This window comes from Triticum urartu, chromosome 1 (assembly GCF_003073215.2).
Source record: "Triticum urartu cultivar G1812 chromosome 1, Tu2.1, whole genome shotgun sequence".
NCBI lineage: Eukaryota > Viridiplantae > Streptophyta > Magnoliopsida > Poales > Poaceae > Triticum > Triticum urartu.
Window position 1 is genome coordinate 23677879 of NC_053022.1, and position 17228 is coordinate 23695106.

Genomic DNA, 17228 nt, shown 5'->3' on the forward strand with positions numbered 1-17228 from the left:
AGGATATTGTCTGAGTGGCCAGGCGAGCCTGCTACAGAGCTTTGCCCATGGCGGCAACTGCGTGATCGAAATTAGCTTCAGTTTTGCTAGGATGTGTCATTATGAATCTGATACAGTGTGAAGTATGTGTTACATCTGCTCCTGCATACATGAAACTGCATGTGTATATATAAATTTCTCTTGATCTATAGCGCATTTGCGCCTTGGCATAGCATTTTTATTTCCATAGAACTGAATGCCGCGGATAGAACTGTTCAGGCAGTCTGTCTTAGTAGTAGCTACTGAAAACTGACTTGCACTGCTTCATGGAAATCTCTCACGGTCACAGTGAAGAACTCTACTTGTACAGCCAAAATTGATTCAAATCCTACATATCTAGAACTGCATCTTCACATTCTTTAGTGCAGCCATGTAGTAGCACTGTAGTAACCTTCTAGATCAGTTCATTTAGCAATTTTTTTTCCGGGAGTTCATCTTGTAATCTATTTAGATCATGAAGTTTCTAGGACAGTTGCCTGCCTGCTTGTGTGATAGGCGTCACCTTTCATGTATGAAAGAAACAAGCTGATCCGGTTCCTTTGGTTGAATAGGATGTTCTTGGGTAGTGTGAGCAAGTACTGCATCAACAGCCTGGGCTGCCCCGTCTCGTGATCAAGGGCGCCTGACCCATCCTCGACCAAACAAACATTCCCCATTGTATTCCACACCGTGATTCTTGAGGTTTCTATTGTGTTGTACGTACGTACTCCTGTGCAAATTCACTGCACACTTCCAAGAGTACTATATGGCTTATGTTAGTATCATTCATGTGTTTGTTAGTGCTTGGTTGGATGAGGCTGGATTTGTGCACCTCCGATCTGATGCGTTTGTGCGTGCGTGTGTTGAACAGTGACCTCAGATCTGGTGAAGGGCGCCAAGGAGAAGCAGCTGAAGGTCAAGGGCCCGGTCAGGATGCTGCTCAACATCACCACCAGGAAGTTCCCCTGTGGAGAAGGTAGCCACCTCCCTCTCTTTGCCCTTCTGCTCGATCCCATTTGTTTAGTAGCTCTGCATTGTATCTGGTCCTTACATGCTCACAGTAGCTCATTGGTGATGTGGGTCACTATGTTTTTTGGATAGCTGACTGTTTAGACCGCTGCGGCCTTTCCGTGACGATGATGATGTTGTTGCTGGGCAGAGGATGTGAAACATTTAGACACTGCGGCCTTTCCGGTCTTTGATGATCTAAAATTGAGCTTTTTAAAACTGATGCTTAGCATGCCATCAACGTTTTTTTGTTCCTCATCTAGAGATGCAGCTCCGTGTGTTGGTGTGATATAATGTAGAGGAGTTGCATGTGAATTGTTTGTCAGCTGAGCATGTGATGTTACAAGGAGATGCTACTGAGATTTTACGTCATTGAAGTATCTTAAACAGAGCTTTTTAAAACTGATGCTTGGTTGATCTAGTTCTAGTATATTAGTTGGGTGAGAGTCTGTTGTTGATGGTGCTGTGTTGGCATTTCTTTTTATGTCGTTGAAGAATAAAAAGGATAAGCATTTCTCCAGCCAATTCTGAAGTAGTTGCTGCTGTGTAGTCATCGGCTGGACCTATGCATTTCATCATAAGTCAGATATTGCTTGGACTATACTTCTGAATAGAATTGAAACATTTCTCTTTCGTTTATTTGTCTTCAATTCTTTGGATCAAACAACTCTCTTGAACACATGTTCGTTAGTGTGGTGATGGTTAAACAACTACAGTTGATCGGTGTTTTTTTTGCATTTTTGGATTCCTCAACCTTGGATATTTTGCCAAAAATAAACCCTTAGATTCGTTGCCATTCCTTTGATCATAATTTGTTGTGGTTGCTAAGTATTTTTTAGCAGTAATAAAAACCTGGCTCTTTCATGTTGCAACCCAACAGGAGCACCCCTGTTTGTCTGCGTAATACACATATTTGCTCTGCTGCTCTTATCTTTAACTAATCAATGCAAGGATGACGACCACCATCGTTGTTAGATTTGTTATCCATGTTGAAGTGTAGAACAACAGCAGGTTAAAATGTTTTATTTTCCCTATGCAATTCTGTTGTTTTATTTGCCCTTTATAGTATTGTACAAACTGATGCATTCCTAGCATAAACAAATTATTCTATAAGATTTGTAAACTAATGCAAACTCAGCAGCAGCAACTGTATACTTTAGCAGCAGCAGTATACTTCAGGAAGTTTTGTTCATTATACTAATGCCTCAGCAGTAGTATAATATATTAGGTGTTGTTCCTGTTATCCATACTTCATTATTCTGTTATCCATACTAATGCCTCAGCAACAGTATACTATTGTTATCCATGCTCCTAGCTGCTTGTGTATCTGTTTATTATTCTGTTCATTATTCTTTTCCTAGTTGTTCTTTGTTGGAAGATATTTCTTTCATTGGCAACCATGATAACATAATTTCCTCTCTTCTACAGGAGCTCTAGGCTAAAGAAGTTCGAAGAAGGGAACACTTCATCTTTGTAGCTAGTTTTATCTTCCTAGGTGTTTTATGTTCCTCGGTGTTTATTCCTGGGTGTTCCTGGGTGTTTACTTCAGAGATGTTCCTTGATGTTCCTGGGTGTTTGCACTTCCTGGGTGTTGTAAATTACTAGATGATGTGAACTATGCATGATTGTAATATATATAATATACTCATTTTGGTCGCCATTTGTGAAAATTTGGGTGATTGAAATATTGGAAATGTTGATTATTTATTGTTTTTTTGAGGATCAGTTCATTAATTGCTGATACATCAGAAATGAAACAAATACTACTTGGGCCCTAAAAAGGCCACAAATCAAAAAATTCAGGAAAGTGAATAAAATCTCTTAAAAATCAATTGTGAAAAGGTGAAGGCCAAGAAAACAAAAAGGCCTAGGCCCAAAAATAACAAGGCTGAAATGTTGGGCTTGCCCCATCTACCCGACCAAAATTAATATGAGAAAAAACACAAATAGGCTGAATTGTTGGGCTCGGCCCATGTAAAGTGTCGAATTGGACCGGGCTGAATCTTATCAACGACCTTTTCAATTGGTCGCAATTTTGCCATGTCAGTTTGCCACGTCAGATCCGACGTGGCCTGGGCACAGAGCTAGCGACCAAAAGAGAAGGTCATAGAATCAACGACCTTTGGTTTTGGTCGTGGAATTCCACGACCTTCTCACAGAGAAGGTCGTTAATTTCAGTTTACAACTGCCAGCTTTTGACCTTCTGTTTTTGGTCAAAAAAAGGTTGCAAATGAAAATCAATGACCTTTTAGAGACCAATAGTGAGGGTCACAAGTTGACATATTTCTTGTAGTGTGACAAAGGAACAATGTATGTTGTTATGTGGTTTGACCGATAAAGATCTTCGTAGAATATGTAGGAACCAATATGAGCATCCAGGTTCCTCTATTGGTTATTGACCGGAGACGTGTCTCGGTCATCTCTACATAGTTCTCGAACCCGTAGGGTCTGCATGCTTAAAGTTTGTGACGATCGGTATTATGAGTTTTTGTGTTTTGATGTACCGAAGGTAGTTCGGAGTCCCGGATATGATCACGGACATGACGAGGAGTCTCGAAATGGTCGATACATAAAGATCGATATATTGGACGACTATGTTCGGACATCGGAAGTGTTTCGGAAGGTTTCGGACATATACCGGAGTACCAGGGGGTTACCGGAACCCCCCGGGGAATATATTGGGCCTAATGGGCCTTAGTGGGAGAAGAGGAGGGCGGCCAGGGCAGCCGCGTGTCCCCTCCCCCTCTAGTATGAATTGGACAAGGAGGGGGGCGGTGCCCCCTGTCGGTGTCAAAACCGGCGGATCTCGGGTAGGGGGTCCCGAACTGTGCGTCAAGGCCGGATGGTAACAGGAGACAAGGGACACGATGTTTTTACCCAGGTTCGGGCCCTCTCGATGGAGGTAATACCCTACTCCTGCTTGATTAATATTGATGATATGGGTAGTACAAGAGTAGATCTACCACGAGATCAAGGAGGCTAAACCCTAGAAGCTAGCCTATGGTATGATTGTTGTATATGGAGTTTATGTCCTACGGACTACAACCCTCCGGTTTATATAGACACCGGATAGGGTTAGGGTTACACAGAGTCGGTTACAATGGTAGGAGATCTTGAATATCTGCATCGCCAAGCTTGCCTTCCACGCCAAGGAAAGTCCCATCCGGACACGGGACGAAGTCTTCAATCTTGTATCTTCATAGTCCAGGAGTTCGGCTGAAGGTATAGTCCGGCTACCCGAACACCCCCTAATCTAGGACTCCCTCAGTAGCCCCCGAACCAGGCTTCAATGATGACGGGTCTGGTGCGCAGATTGTTCGGCATTGCAAGGCGGGTTCTTCTCCAAATCCTGTGTACCTATAGGAATAATGTCCGATTTTTGTAATGTAGTGCTCCTCGGCTTCCACGCCCAATAATGGCCGTCTTCCACGTGTCAAACGAATGCGAAAAGCCAGGGCATTTTTACATCCACACCCATAGCCGTATAAACGAGCTGCCTATTTAACGGGATGGGGATTTAGGTCCAAACCACATCTTCTCCTCTCCGCGAGTTATCATCAGAGCGCTTCCAGCAAAGGTCTATTCCAACATGACCAGCCGTCGCAGCTCCCCCCCTCGCCCCTCCGGTCCCAAACCCGGGGACTGGGAGAGTTGCACCATCCCGCATAGCGAGTTAGTGTCGCTTCAGGCCAAGGGATTTCTCCCTCAGGCATACAAGGTCCCGGTCCGAGCCGGTCTCGCCACCTACAATGGCGGAAAACAAGCGGAGAGCACCCCTGTCGGGTGGTAGGTGCGACATATGCCAACGGGTGGCTTGTCATTGTGGGAGCTAGTAAAACATCGCCGGTGCCTGGAAACGGGTGAGGCGAAGACATGCATGCCGGCGAATCTTACCCAGCTTCGGGGCTCTTCGCGGAGATAACACCCCTACTGCTGCTCTGCGGGGTCTCTGCATGATCACTAGATTAACAAGTAGCTACACGATGCTCCTAGAGCTGTTTTTTGCGAGAGGAGGAAGAAGGGCACGGCTTGCTTGCTTCTTCTCCTTGTGTGGTGTCTAGAACTAGCTGTGATCAACCCTTTGCATGGGTGCCCCGGGGGGTTTATATAGGCCTACCCCCCGGGGGTACAATGGTAATCCGGCTGGGCGCGGGGCCCAGCCGTCTGTGACTGCGCTCGCCGGCTTCTGCGCCGGCTGCTGGGGCCCGCCGACTGGTGGGTCCCGCCGGCTGCCGGCCCCTTGGTCGACAGGCAGGCCCCACTGTCCAGGACCTGGTCGGCGGCTGGTTACTGTTGCTCAATCTTGGTGACGTGGGCTTCGTCGAGGTAGGCGTGGCTACAGTGCCGCCGCCCGGCGGGCGATTGCTGTAGCCTCACCGCGTCTTGTCTCCTTAATGGGGCGTCTCCTTCGAGGGAGGCGGCAAGCCGGCTGCGGGGAGCCGGCTCTGTCTTGGGCCGACTGGGGGAGGCGTGGCCGCCTTCGGGTGTCTCTCTGCCCGAAGGGGCCCACCGCCCGTGGGCCATATTGGTAGTCCATCGTGGATGACATCAGGGTCATCATGGCAACAGTGCTACGCCGGACGGGTCATGGCCACCCGTACGGCGCGCTGTGCCGGTCGTGCTCCGGGATTCGGGGGTGGCAGGCTTCACTGTAGCCACGCCCCGTCACATCGCCGTTTAGGTGGATGCAAACTTTGAGGGTACGGTCTCGACCACTTAGTGGGAGCCGGCTTCTTGGAGTCGGCCTTCCCGCGGCCGGCTTCTCAAAGCCGGCCCTCCTGTGGCTTTCTTCGCAAGGGCTAAAGTCGGGCCGCCTTCCGGTAGCTGGCCTGGGTGACAGACAACAAGGGGAAGGCGGCCCCACGTCTTGGATCCTTGAGAGCCGGACGGGCTCGTAATTTTTTTAGAAGGTCCAGGGGAAGCTGGCTAGGCTACCCATGGCTATTTACTCCGTCAGTAGTCCCCGAAGCTGATCGAGCTTCGAGGCGGACAGAGGGACGAGAAGCTTGGTCAGCTTCCTACCCTGAGGAGCCAGCTTTGCTGGTTTATGCCGCTTTCGGAGAGCTCCGTGTCCTTGCAGGTGGGAACGCAGTCGACCCGCGAGCTGACCGCGGGCCTTCCCGCGGGCCACGTGGCAGTGAAACCCTACCAGTGCACGCGTGCCGACGAGATGCCGCTGCAGGCCCGGGCCTGCCACTCCTAGGCCTCGGCCCGAGCGCTGATCTTTTGCGGCCCATGCGGACCGCTCGCCTTCCCGTGGCGATTTTATTACGCCATTAGGGCGCAATAATCGTGGGACGTGGGGGAGTGGGCACAGTCGATCCCCACGTTCCCCCACGCCACACCTCCTCGGCTCCGCCACGCGAGCCTATAAGTAGGGGGAGGAGGGGGAGAGACAGAGGTTCGCACGCTCTCCCTCACTCTGCCCCTCCTCGTCTTCCTTCTTCTTCTTGCTGCCGCCGCAGCCTCCCATCGCAGCCCCGCTGCGCCGCCACATCGTCTTGCTCTCATGGCGCTGTCAAGTTCGTGGGACGGCTCCAACGTCCATGAGGACCACGTTGAGTTCCTCCGCCGGACGCGGCGCCTGCCCGACGCCAACTTCGTGCGGGTCCGCCTGGCGCCGGAGAGGGAGATTTCGCCGGCACCGGAGGAGGGCGAGCGGGTTATCTTCCGCTTGCACCGCCTGCGCGGCTTCGGCCTTCCGGCGAGCAGGTTCCTCCGTTCCTTCCTCGAATTCTACAACCTTCAGCCGCATCACCTCACACCCAATGCGGTGATGCTGCTGTCGGCCTTCGTCTCTCTCTGCGAAGGTTTCTTGGGGGTGCTCCCCACGCTTGAGCTCTGGGGGGAATTCTTCCAGAGCAAACTCGGCAACGTCGTCGCGGGCATGCCCGCCCCCTGCAGGGCATACATCGCCATGAGGCGGTCGGGCGAGAACAACCCGTTCCCACCCATCCCATTGATCCAGTCGGTGAAGATCTGGCAGAAGTCGTACTTCTATGTGAAGAACTTCGCCCAGCAAGGCGACCACGTCAACCTGCCGGCTTACGTAGCCGGCCCGCTGGCTGGGAGGCAACCCTCATGGAGCTTCCGGTCCAGGTCATTGTCTCAGGCCGGGAAAGCAGCCGTCTCCCGGCTTCGGGTGATGATCCAGTCGGAAGGCCTGACCGGAGCCGACTTGTTGGCCGCCTTCGTGGAGCACCGGGTACTTCCTCTCCAAAGCCGGCCCCACATGATGTGTCAGATGAGTGGCCACTTCGACCCAAGCCGGCTAAGCACCAGGGAGATGCCTCATTCGGAGGTGTCGTACATGGTGAATTACATCTCCAACTGCAAGCTCGCCGAGGACTGGCGATACGGCAAGGCGCCGTATTCTCGCGCCAACCCTCCGCCCGTGGTAAGTTTTTCCTCTTTTTTTTGTTGGTAGCCGGCCTCATGATAGCCGGCTTCTGATTAGTCGGTTCTCCCTTAGCAGAACCCTCTTCTTCCGCCGACGACCGGGGCCGCAGGGATAGAGCGCCAGTACATCCCCGACCGCACGGCGGACGACGCCGACAACCCGGACCTGGGAGCGGCCGCCATGGAAGACGCCATCGTGGGGGACAACGACGAGCCCGGAGGCACGGGGCTCATTGCCGGCTTCGAGGACTGGCCGGATGATGCCGAGGTCGAAGTCGCCCCGCGCCGCCAGCCGGCGCCTGATCATCAAGGCGCGTGCTCGTCCGCTGTGCCGGCTGTCAGCGGCGGCGCCCAGAAGCGCCGGGCCACGTCGATCCTCTTCGGCAGCCGGCCGAAGAAGTCCAAGGCTTCCACCGCGGCGACCAAGCGAGATGAGGCGGCCGCGAAGGCGGCCCGCTTCCGCAAGGCGGTGAAGCAGCCACAGGCGATCTCAGCGTAAGTCATCGAATGCTTGGACGCATACTTTTCATTGTTCTCTTCGATCGAACACTCTTCCTAACCTTTCCTTGCTCGCCGGACAGGGCGCCGCTTTCCCTTGAGCGGGGTCCGGGCGGCTCCGTAGTCGGGCCGACTGGAGGGTCTTCAGGCTCCCACCGCATGGACCCGCGCACCGACCTCAGGGAGGCCATGGAGCGGAACGCTCGTGAGGCGCGGGAGGAGCGGGAGGCGGCGGAGCAAGTGGCCGCCCAGGCGGCGAAGGAGCAGGCCGACGCGGCAGCCAAGGCCCAGGCAGAGGCGGCGGCCGCGGAGACGGAGGCGGAGGTTTCGCATAACCAGCCTCCGTTGCTTGCCATTCCCCTTCGTGCCGTGGCCCCAACATCCCATTGCCCCTGGCGGAGGAAGTCGGCCAAGACCCGCCGCTGATGGAGAGGAGGGAGGACTCCATGGTCTTCGTGGAGAGGGCGCCGCCGGCAGCGCTAACCAGAGCGGGCCAAGGCGGCCAATCGGCAGCGGCGCCAGAGGAGCCGGCCGGGGGCGAGCCGGAGGTCGGAGCCGGCCTCGAGGTGCAGCCGGTAACGCGCCGGCGCGCAGGGCGAGGCACCGCTGCGCCTGAGCCGCGCCGAGTTGCGGGCGCCGGCCGGACGGCGGAGGCCCTGGAGGCGGCCAGCACTGCCACGTCCGAGTGGACTCCTAGCGGGGGGACGGGCGAGCTGAACGTGGCGGCCCAAGAGGTCCGGCGCCGGCTCAAGCTCAGGCTGCCTTGCTACAGCAGTACACCCAGGAGTTCCTTTCGATGCGGGCCGCCATCCGGGTGAGTCTTCTATCCTTAGTTGCTTTGTTCTCTTGATTTCTTTCGTGGGGGTGCGTCAGCGCACCCACTGGGTGTAGTCCCCGAGATTCGGGCCGACTGCTGAGCAGTCGGGTCGGATCTTCCTTGACGATTATCTTATTCTCGCCTCCTGTCTGATCTTCCAGGAGTATCATAACTCCCGTGCTGCCGCCTTCAACTCCCAGGGTCAGGAGTTGGGTCGGAAAACCGAAGACCTGGTCAACAGCCGAAGTGAGTACTTGATCTTGTTTATCTCCTGTGGGGGCGCGTCAGCGTACCCACTGGGTGTAGTCCCTGAGATTCGGGATGACTGCTGGGCAGTCGGGTCGGATCTTCCCTGACGACTTTTTCCTCATTGGTTTTTTCTTTTGTCTTTTGTGCTTGCAGGGGCCAATGCCGACTTGAGGGGGCAGCTCAGCGAGGCGCAGGCCGCCCTTCGCACAAAGGAAACCGAGCATGCCGCCTTGGTCCTGGAGCGTGACCGCCTGGCCAAGAAGCTGGCTGACCAGGAGGAGAGCCACAAGGCGGTCCTGAAGAAAGCGCAGGATAGCGAAGCCGCCCTGAAGGCCGAGTTCGAGACTGAGGCGGCGGGCTTGGCTGAGACCCAACAAGCGCTGGATGAAGGCTTCGGCCGTATCGAGGACTTGATCGACGGTAAGCCGCCTTCCTCGCTCCTTGCTTGCCCCTGGCCGCCTGATTTTTGTTCTGACTTGTGCTGCTTTTTGTTCTCTGTGCATACTACTTTCCCGGCTACTCCGTCTTCGCCGCCTAAACCATCGAGGCCCATCGTGAAGCGCGCCGTCAGGCAGGGGCCGACATCGCGCCGGACACGAATCGGACGCTTGAGGAGCAGCTCTTGGCGGCCCAAGCATGGCTGCAGCCGGCTCATCGTATGCTCCGCCGCCTTCAACGTGCCGGAGCGCAGGTGTTGGCCGCTCTTTGGCCCGGCGAGACGATTCCCCGCACCCCGAGCCGGACTGCCGACTGGCTGGAGGCTGCGGTCAGCCGCTTTGAAGCTTGGAAGGCGTCGGCGTCCGGCTTGGAGCCGGGCGGGCATTGGAGTTCGTCTGAGCTTGGTACCCAGGGCTGAACCTGGACTAGCTGCGCACCTGGCGGCTGGAGGCCGATGCAGAGCTGGAGGAGGTGCGGCGGGCTATTGCTCAGCGTGCTTCGACGATCGTCGAGTGCACTGACATCAGCGTTTTTGTACCTGAAATCAATGATGACGGCGTTGCCCAGCCGGAGGAGTGTTTCGGGCTGCACCCGGCAGTGGGCGAGGACTCGGTAGAGGAGATCGCCTCCAGTGACGAAGGCGAAGACGATGAAGAAGAGGAAGGTGAAGACGTCGAGCCGGCTGGTGGAACAACCGGCCGGCCTCAGGCTAACCGTGCCTCCAGCAACGAGGCACGCGCAAGCGCGCCTTCTGTGGGAGGCGGTGATCATGCCGAGGTTCGCCAGCCGGCCACTCCTCCAGCCGGCACTGGCGTCTCCATTGACCTGCCCGGCTCGTCAGTCGCTCCGCCGGCTTAATGTGTCGTCCTTGTTTTTTCCTATTTGTTGCCTTCTGAACAACTTTATTAGGCTTTCGCAGTTCCACCCACTGGGGGTGTATCCAAACTATGTTGAATGCTGGCCTCTTGGAGGTCTTTTATGTAAATATTATTGTGTGCATGTTTGGTTTCCATTCACGTATGCTTTTTATCCTTAGGCTTTTTCCTTTGCCGCCTTCCCTCTTTGGGGAGGCAAGTACTCGAGCTTTCTTGGATTGAAGTGAATTGAATGGAAGCCGGCCGGCCGGCTACTCTGGTAGTCGGTCGGTGGTAGGAGGCAAACCGGCTTTCGTTATATTAGTCCGTTAGTCCCTAGTCATTTTTCGTGTGGGCATCCTTTCTGCTTTTAACTCTTGCCAGCCGGACAGCCGGTTCTTCGAACTGCGACTTTTGGCAAGAGTTAAGCTTGGGTGTCGACACACTACTTGTCTGACCGCGGGTAGGACTTCTAATATAACTCCAGTCGGCCAGTCCCCGGGCCGACTAGTCGAACCCGGTGCCAGACGGAACAAGTAAATGAAATGACAAGGTCATAAGCATGATACTCTTCATTCATAGATAAAAGATGGCAGTCCCCGAGCTCTCCTCGGGGGGCCTATTGTCCCGTACTTAGTACAAAAGTTAGCGTGATACATACTGTATTTCAACTGTAAAATCTTCGGAGGAGGTTGGCGTTCCATGGTCGTTCCGACTCCTTGCCGGAGTCGTCTCTCTTGCGTGCCTTGGGCTTCTGTGCATCGATTAGGTAGTAGGAGTCGTTGCCTCAAGCTCTGCTGATGACGAAGGGGCCCTCCCAAGGGGCCGAGAGCTTGTGCTGGCCGGCTGTTCGCTGGATCAGCCGGAGCAAAAGGTCGCCCTCTTGGAAGGATCTTGGCCTGACCTTTCGACTGTGGTAGCGGCGCAAACCCTGCTAGTAGATGGCAGACCGGCTAAGGGCTAACAGCCGACCTTCTTCCAGCAGGTCGACGCCGTCTTCTCGTGCTTCCTTGGCCTCCGCCTCCATGTACATGGTTACCCGGGGCGAGTCGAACTCGATGTCGGTTGGGATGATCGCCTCGGCACCGTACACGAGGAAGAAAGGAGTGAAGCCGGTTGACTTGTTTGGAGTAGTGCGCAGGCTCTAGAGGATAGCCGGCAGCTCATCGAGCCAACAGCCGGCTGAACGCTCCAGTGGTACGACCAGTCGGGGCTTGATGCCGGAAAGGATGAGGCCGTTGGCTCGCTCGACCTGGCCGTTTGACTGCGGGTGGGCAACGGACGCTAAGTCCAGCCGGATACCTTGCGTTGCGCAGAAATGTGCCAAGGCTCCCTTGGCAAAATTCGTGCCATTGTCGGTGATGATGCTGTGTGGCACGCCGTACCGAGTTGTTATATCTGCGATGAATGTCACGGCAGTCGGCCCATTCAGCTTCTTGATCGGCTTTGCCTCAATCCACTTGGTGAATTTGTCCACGGCGACGAGCAAATGTGTCATGCCGCCGCGCGCCGTCTTGAATGGGCCCACCATGTCCAATCCCCAAATGGCGAAGGGCCAGGTGAGGGGAATGGTCTTGAGTGCCGAAGCCGGCATGTGTTGCTTGGAGCTGAAGAGTTGGCACCCTTTGCAATGTTTAACCAATTCTTCGGCGTCATCCAAAGCAGTCGGCCAAAAGAAACCATGGCGGAAAGCTTTGGCGACGAGTGATCTTGAGGCCGCATGGTGGCCGCATTCTCCTTGGTGGATGTCTCTGAGGATTGCAATGCCCTTCTCTTGCTCGACGCATCGTTGGAGGACTCCAGTGACACTGTGCTTGACGAGCTTTCTGTTGATGATTATGTATGCTCCGGCTCGGCGTTGGACTTGTCTTGCCTCTGTTTCGTCAGCCGGCAGATCTTGGTTTATTAGGAAGTTGAGGATGGACTGAGCCCATGATGGAGCCGCGACTTCTCCTATTGCCAATGTGGCTACTACCACCAGGGTTGGCGAGCTGGGTGGTGAAATGCTGGAGTCGGCCGCTGGCTGTTGTGTTGGTGCAGTCCCCGGGCCGACTACCACAGTCCCTGAGCCGGGTGTGGCAGTCCCCGGATCGGGCGTAACTGCGGAAGTCCCTGAGCCGGCTATCAAAGTCCCCGGGCCGACTGCTGAAGTCCCCGGGTCGCCTGCTTGGTTCTTCGAGCCGGACCCGGCCGCGTCTGGGTCAGGCGGCACGAAGATAGAATTGGACTCTGGAGACGGCTTGATGGACGGCTTGAGGAGGCGTTGTAGAGCGACACTAGTTGGTATTGCTTGCCGAGTGGAGCCTATTCGAGCCAGGGCATCGGCCGGCTCGTTGTCGGCTCGCGGTACGTGGAGGAACTCGCATCCTTCAAAGTATCCACTGATTTGCTGAACAAGGAAGCAGTAGCTTGCCATATTTGCGTCCTTGGCGTCCCAGTCGCCGGATGATTGCTGAACCACCAAGTCCGTGTCACCATAACATAGGATCCGGCGAATGCCGAGTTGTTTGGCAAGCCGGAGCCCGTGTATGAGTGCCTCATACTTGGCTACATTGTTGGAAGCGGCAAAGTGAATCTGCAGCGTGTATCTGAGCTTGTCGCCTTTGGGAGAGGTAAGGATGACGCCGGCTCCCAAGCCGGTGCGCATCTTGGACCCGTCGAAGTGCATGCGCAAATGGGTGGAGTCGGGAGCTGGTGGCAGGTACTGGGTCTCGGCCCAGTCGACGAGGAAGTCGGCCAGTGCTTGGGACTTGAGGAGGGTGCCTTCTCAGCAGCCGGCAGTGAAGTATTCTATGGCTTGCACCTCGTGCACCCCCTCGCAAGAGTTGTGGAGCTCGGCCCAACGCGTGAGGTAGTCGCGAGTGGACTCGGCTGGGCCTTGCACGCACAAGGGGAGCTGCCTGGGCTTGGGAGCCCGCTTGTAGGTGCTGGTGAAGTTGCGGATGAAAGCTTCAGTGAAATCTAGCCAGCTGTTGATGCTGAAGGGCTTGAGGCTGTTGAGCCAGGTCCACGCCATGCCTTGCAGCATGAGGGGCACGTACTTCACGCCAACGCGCCTGTTGCCGTTGGCTATGCTAACCGCCGTGGAGTAGTCGATCAACCAATCTTCCGGCTTCACGGAGCCGTTGTACTTGGGCGTGTCTCTTGGGAGCGAGAACCCTTTGGGGAAGGGCTCGTCGCGATGCGGGGGCCGAAACAAGGCGGGCCGACATCGTCTTCTTCTTCCAGCGCCAGGGATCGCGCCAGGCGGTCGATCCGATGGCGGGCGTCGTTCTCGCCGACTCCTTCGCGGCGACCTAGTCGGCCGCTGAGAGTCGGATGCGCCATAGCGGCGGGGTGGGATATCTCTCTCCACGGGGCCGAGGCGGAGGCGGGTTGCCCCGCCATTCCACGGCTCGGGGATGGCCTTCTGCGTCTCGCTCGATGGAGATTCGGGTCCGACTTCGGCTCGCAGCCGGCTCCTTCTCGCGCCGCGCGCGGGTGTTGCTCGTAGTCGGTGTCCGGGACGTCGCGCCGTGATCTCGGCGCGGGGGAGGGCTTCCCGCGCGGGCGTCAGCTTCGTGCCGCCGTGCGGCCGCATCAATCAGCTGCTGGATGCGCCTGGTCATGTGGGGGAGTTCTTCGGCCTCCAATCCGTCCAACTAATGTACGGCCGCCTGGGCGGCACGCAAGTTCTCGAGTGGAGTGGCATAGACCGGGCGGTCGACTCCCAGCGTGTCGGCGATGACAGCGCCGCGTTGCTTGACAACGCCGGCCCGGCTTGGCCCGCCCGGGGCCGGCGTGCCGAAGGCGGCGCGGTCAGCTTCACGCTGGTAGGCCTCAGTGAGGCGTCTCATGGAAGCCAGCCTCCGGCCCTCCGCGAGGAGAGTGAGGCGGCGTGCCTCCAGTTCTTCGTCGTCAGCATCAGCCGGGAGCGGGATGGACAAGTCGTGGACCGCCGCGTGCGAGGCGTCGTGGGTGCTCTCGTCGGCCGTGCTGCCGTGGCCGATGACCATCACCTCAGTGGTGACACTGTCGCAGCCATCGGTCCGGGGAAGCGGGTCGTTGTAGATCGCGATGTTGGTGGGGAAGGTGTCGAGTGAGGCCGTGTCGGAGTCGACAGGCATCGGGTCGGTGGAGCCAACCGACTCGAAATCCACAGCAGGCTCGCCAGAGACATGGAGCTGGCCGAGGAGGTTGGCGAGGTGGTCGGTGCCCGCATCGGAGGCGAGCTCGTCGGAGATGAGGGTTTCGTCGAGGAGATCGGCGAGGCTGCTTTCCGCGCAGATGCTGGTGACGCCTTGCAGCGCGTCGTGGCAAGGCCATCGGGCGTGCCGGGCTGGCTACGCTCACTGGGGAGGAAGAGGGTTCCCGTCCAGAACAGGTCTCCGGACGACGGTGCACCTGGCCCCACGGTGGGCGCCAAATGTCGGGTGGTAGGTGCGACATATGCCAATGGGAGGCTTATCATTGTGGGAGCCAGTAAAACATCGCCGGTGCCTGGAAACGGGATGAGGCGAAGACATGCACGCCGGCGAATCTAACCCAGCTTCAGGGCTCTCCGCGGAGATAACACCCCTACTGCTGCTCTGCAGGGTCTCCGCATGATCACTAGATTAACAAGTAGCTACACGATGCTCCTAGAGCTGTTTTGCTAGAGGAGGAAGAAGGGCACGGCTTGCTTGCTTCTTCTCCTTGTGTGGTGTCTAGAACTAGCTGGGATCAACCCTTTGCATGGGTGCCCCGGGGGGTTTATATAGGCCTACTCCCCGGGGGTACAATGGTAATCCGGCTGGGCGCGGGGCCCAGCCGTCTGTGACTACGCTCGCCGGCTGCTGGGGCCCGCCGGCTGCTGGGTCCCGCCGGCTGTCGGCCCCTCGATCGACAGGCAGGCCCCACTGTCCAGGACCTTGTCGGCGGCTGGTTATTGTTGCTCAATCTTGGTGACGTGGGCTTCGTCGAGGTAGGCGTGGCTACAGTGCCGCCGTCCGGCGGGCGATTGCTGTAGCCTCACCGCATCTTGTCTCCCTAATGGGGCGTCTCCTTCGAGGGAGACGGCAAGCCGGCTGCGGGGAGCCGGCTCTATCTTGGGCACACTGGGGGAGGCGTGGCCGCCTTCGGGTGTCTCTCTGCCCGAAGGGGCCCACCGCCCGTGGGCCATATTGGTAGTCCATCATGGATGACATCAGGGTCATCATGGCAACAGTGCTACGCCGGACGGGTCATGGCCACCCGTACGGCGCGCTGTGCCGGTCGTGCTCCGGGATTCGGGGGTGGCAGGCTTCACTCTAGCCACGCCCCGTCACATCGCCGTTAGGTGGATGCAAACTTTGAGGGTACGGTCTCGACCACTTAGTGGGAGCCGGCTTCTTGGAGTCGGCCTTCTCGCGGCCGGCTTCTCGAAGCCAGCCTTCCCGTGGCTTTCTTCGCGAGGGCTAATGTCGGGCCGCCTTCCGATAGCCGGCCTGGGTGACAGCCAGCAAGGGGAAGGCGGCCCCACGTCTTGGATCCTTGAGAGCCAGACGGGCTCGTAATTTTTTTAGAAGGGCTAGGGGAAGCCGGCTAGGCTACCCATGGCTATTTACTCCGTCAACCCCCAATCCTTCTAAAGGAGAGCGGGTGTGCCTCGTACCCTATCTAATAAGGGGACTGGGATTTCCAATTCATCCATTTCTCCGCGGGCTTCTGGAGTTCTACGGCCTCCAGCTGCACAATCTCACGCCCGCCTCCGTATTACATATTGCGGGTTTTGTCTCCCTTTGCGAGCTATTTTTAGGCGTTGAGGCTCATTTCGCGCTGTGGAAGAGGTTATTCTGCCTGGTGCCCCATTCTCGAGAGGGGTCCATATACCAAGTTGGCGGAGCCGAAGTATGGCGCATCGCCGGAACAGGATACCTATCCGGAACCCCAAAGAAGGCGTCCGAGGACTGGCCTTCGGAATGGTTTTACATAGATGACGCCCCGCTACCGGACCCTATCCGGGTCGGTCTCCCTGAGTTCAACAGTGCTCCATTGAAGAAACGCTTGAGCTGGCGTCCGCGGAGCTCTCAGAGAGAAAGCGATAGAGACGTCCTTTACCTGATGGGCCGGATAAGACTGTTGGCTCATTCTGGACTAACCATGATTGGAGTCATGGCCGCATGCATTATGCGGGGGGTGCAGCCGCTTCAATATAGAGGCCACCCCATGTGGGATTTCAACGGGGAGGATGACGCCACCCGTTACGGTCGTGAGGGGCCGGCCTCAGCCGCCACCCTAGTAAAGATCTTATCCTCTTTGTACAAGGGAGAAAAGGAGGAATTCCTCGGCGTCAACCCGCGGACTGGATTTACTATGTACGATCCTCCAAGTTGGGTAAGTGAACAATCGCAATTGCCCGTTTGTTTTATACTCCCACAGTTAGATATGTAGTCTAATGACTTCAATGCAGGAACTGCGATGGGAGGTAAAGGATATAAACAGCCGCCCTCCACAGCCCGAGGACCCAGAACGGTCCCTCGATCCGGACTCCGAAGAGGATCCAGACATATCGGTGGAGCTTATCGACCGGGTGTTCCATCAGCTAAGCAAGGACAATACCTTGGTAGCCATTACGGCTGATTACCCAGGGTTAATCCCGGCCTCCCAGGTGACAGAAACCGGAGTCTCATTCCCTTGAGAGAGATTCCATTCTCACGTATTCCGGTGTTTCTGACGACAACCGTGTTTTGCAAGGGAGATTTCCGAGGCAGGAGGCCGAACCTGCGGCGGCTAGCCAACGAGGGACCGCAGGGCCCCGTGGGGCAAAAAGGAATGTAGTCCGGACTGAGATGCCGGCGCAAAGGTATGATGCACCCTCTGTTTCCCTGGTGTTATTCCGTCAGGGCATATTAACGTCCGTGCTATCTTCAGAATGAAGAGACCTTGTCGGACTACATCCGTAGAGGTTGCCAATCGCACCTCCACCAACCAGGCTCCAACGTCTGGCC

The 17228-nt window shown here is 56.3% G+C and overlaps 2 non-coding genes across 2 annotated transcripts; both read left to right on the forward strand.

Annotated features, from left to right (window-relative positions):
* The first annotated feature begins 1171 nt into the window (after positions 1 to 1171).
* Positions 1172 to 1255, forward strand: LOC125533263. Its single transcript, XR_007294194.1, has one exon. It is a non-coding gene; the product is annotated as a small nucleolar RNA SNORD36 (small nucleolar RNA).
* Positions 1256 to 1354: 99 nt separating this feature from the next.
* Positions 1355 to 1438, forward strand: LOC125533442. Its single transcript, XR_007294313.1, has one exon. It is a non-coding gene; the product is annotated as a small nucleolar RNA SNORD36 (small nucleolar RNA).
* The last annotated feature ends 15790 nt before the right edge of the window (positions 1439 to 17228 follow it).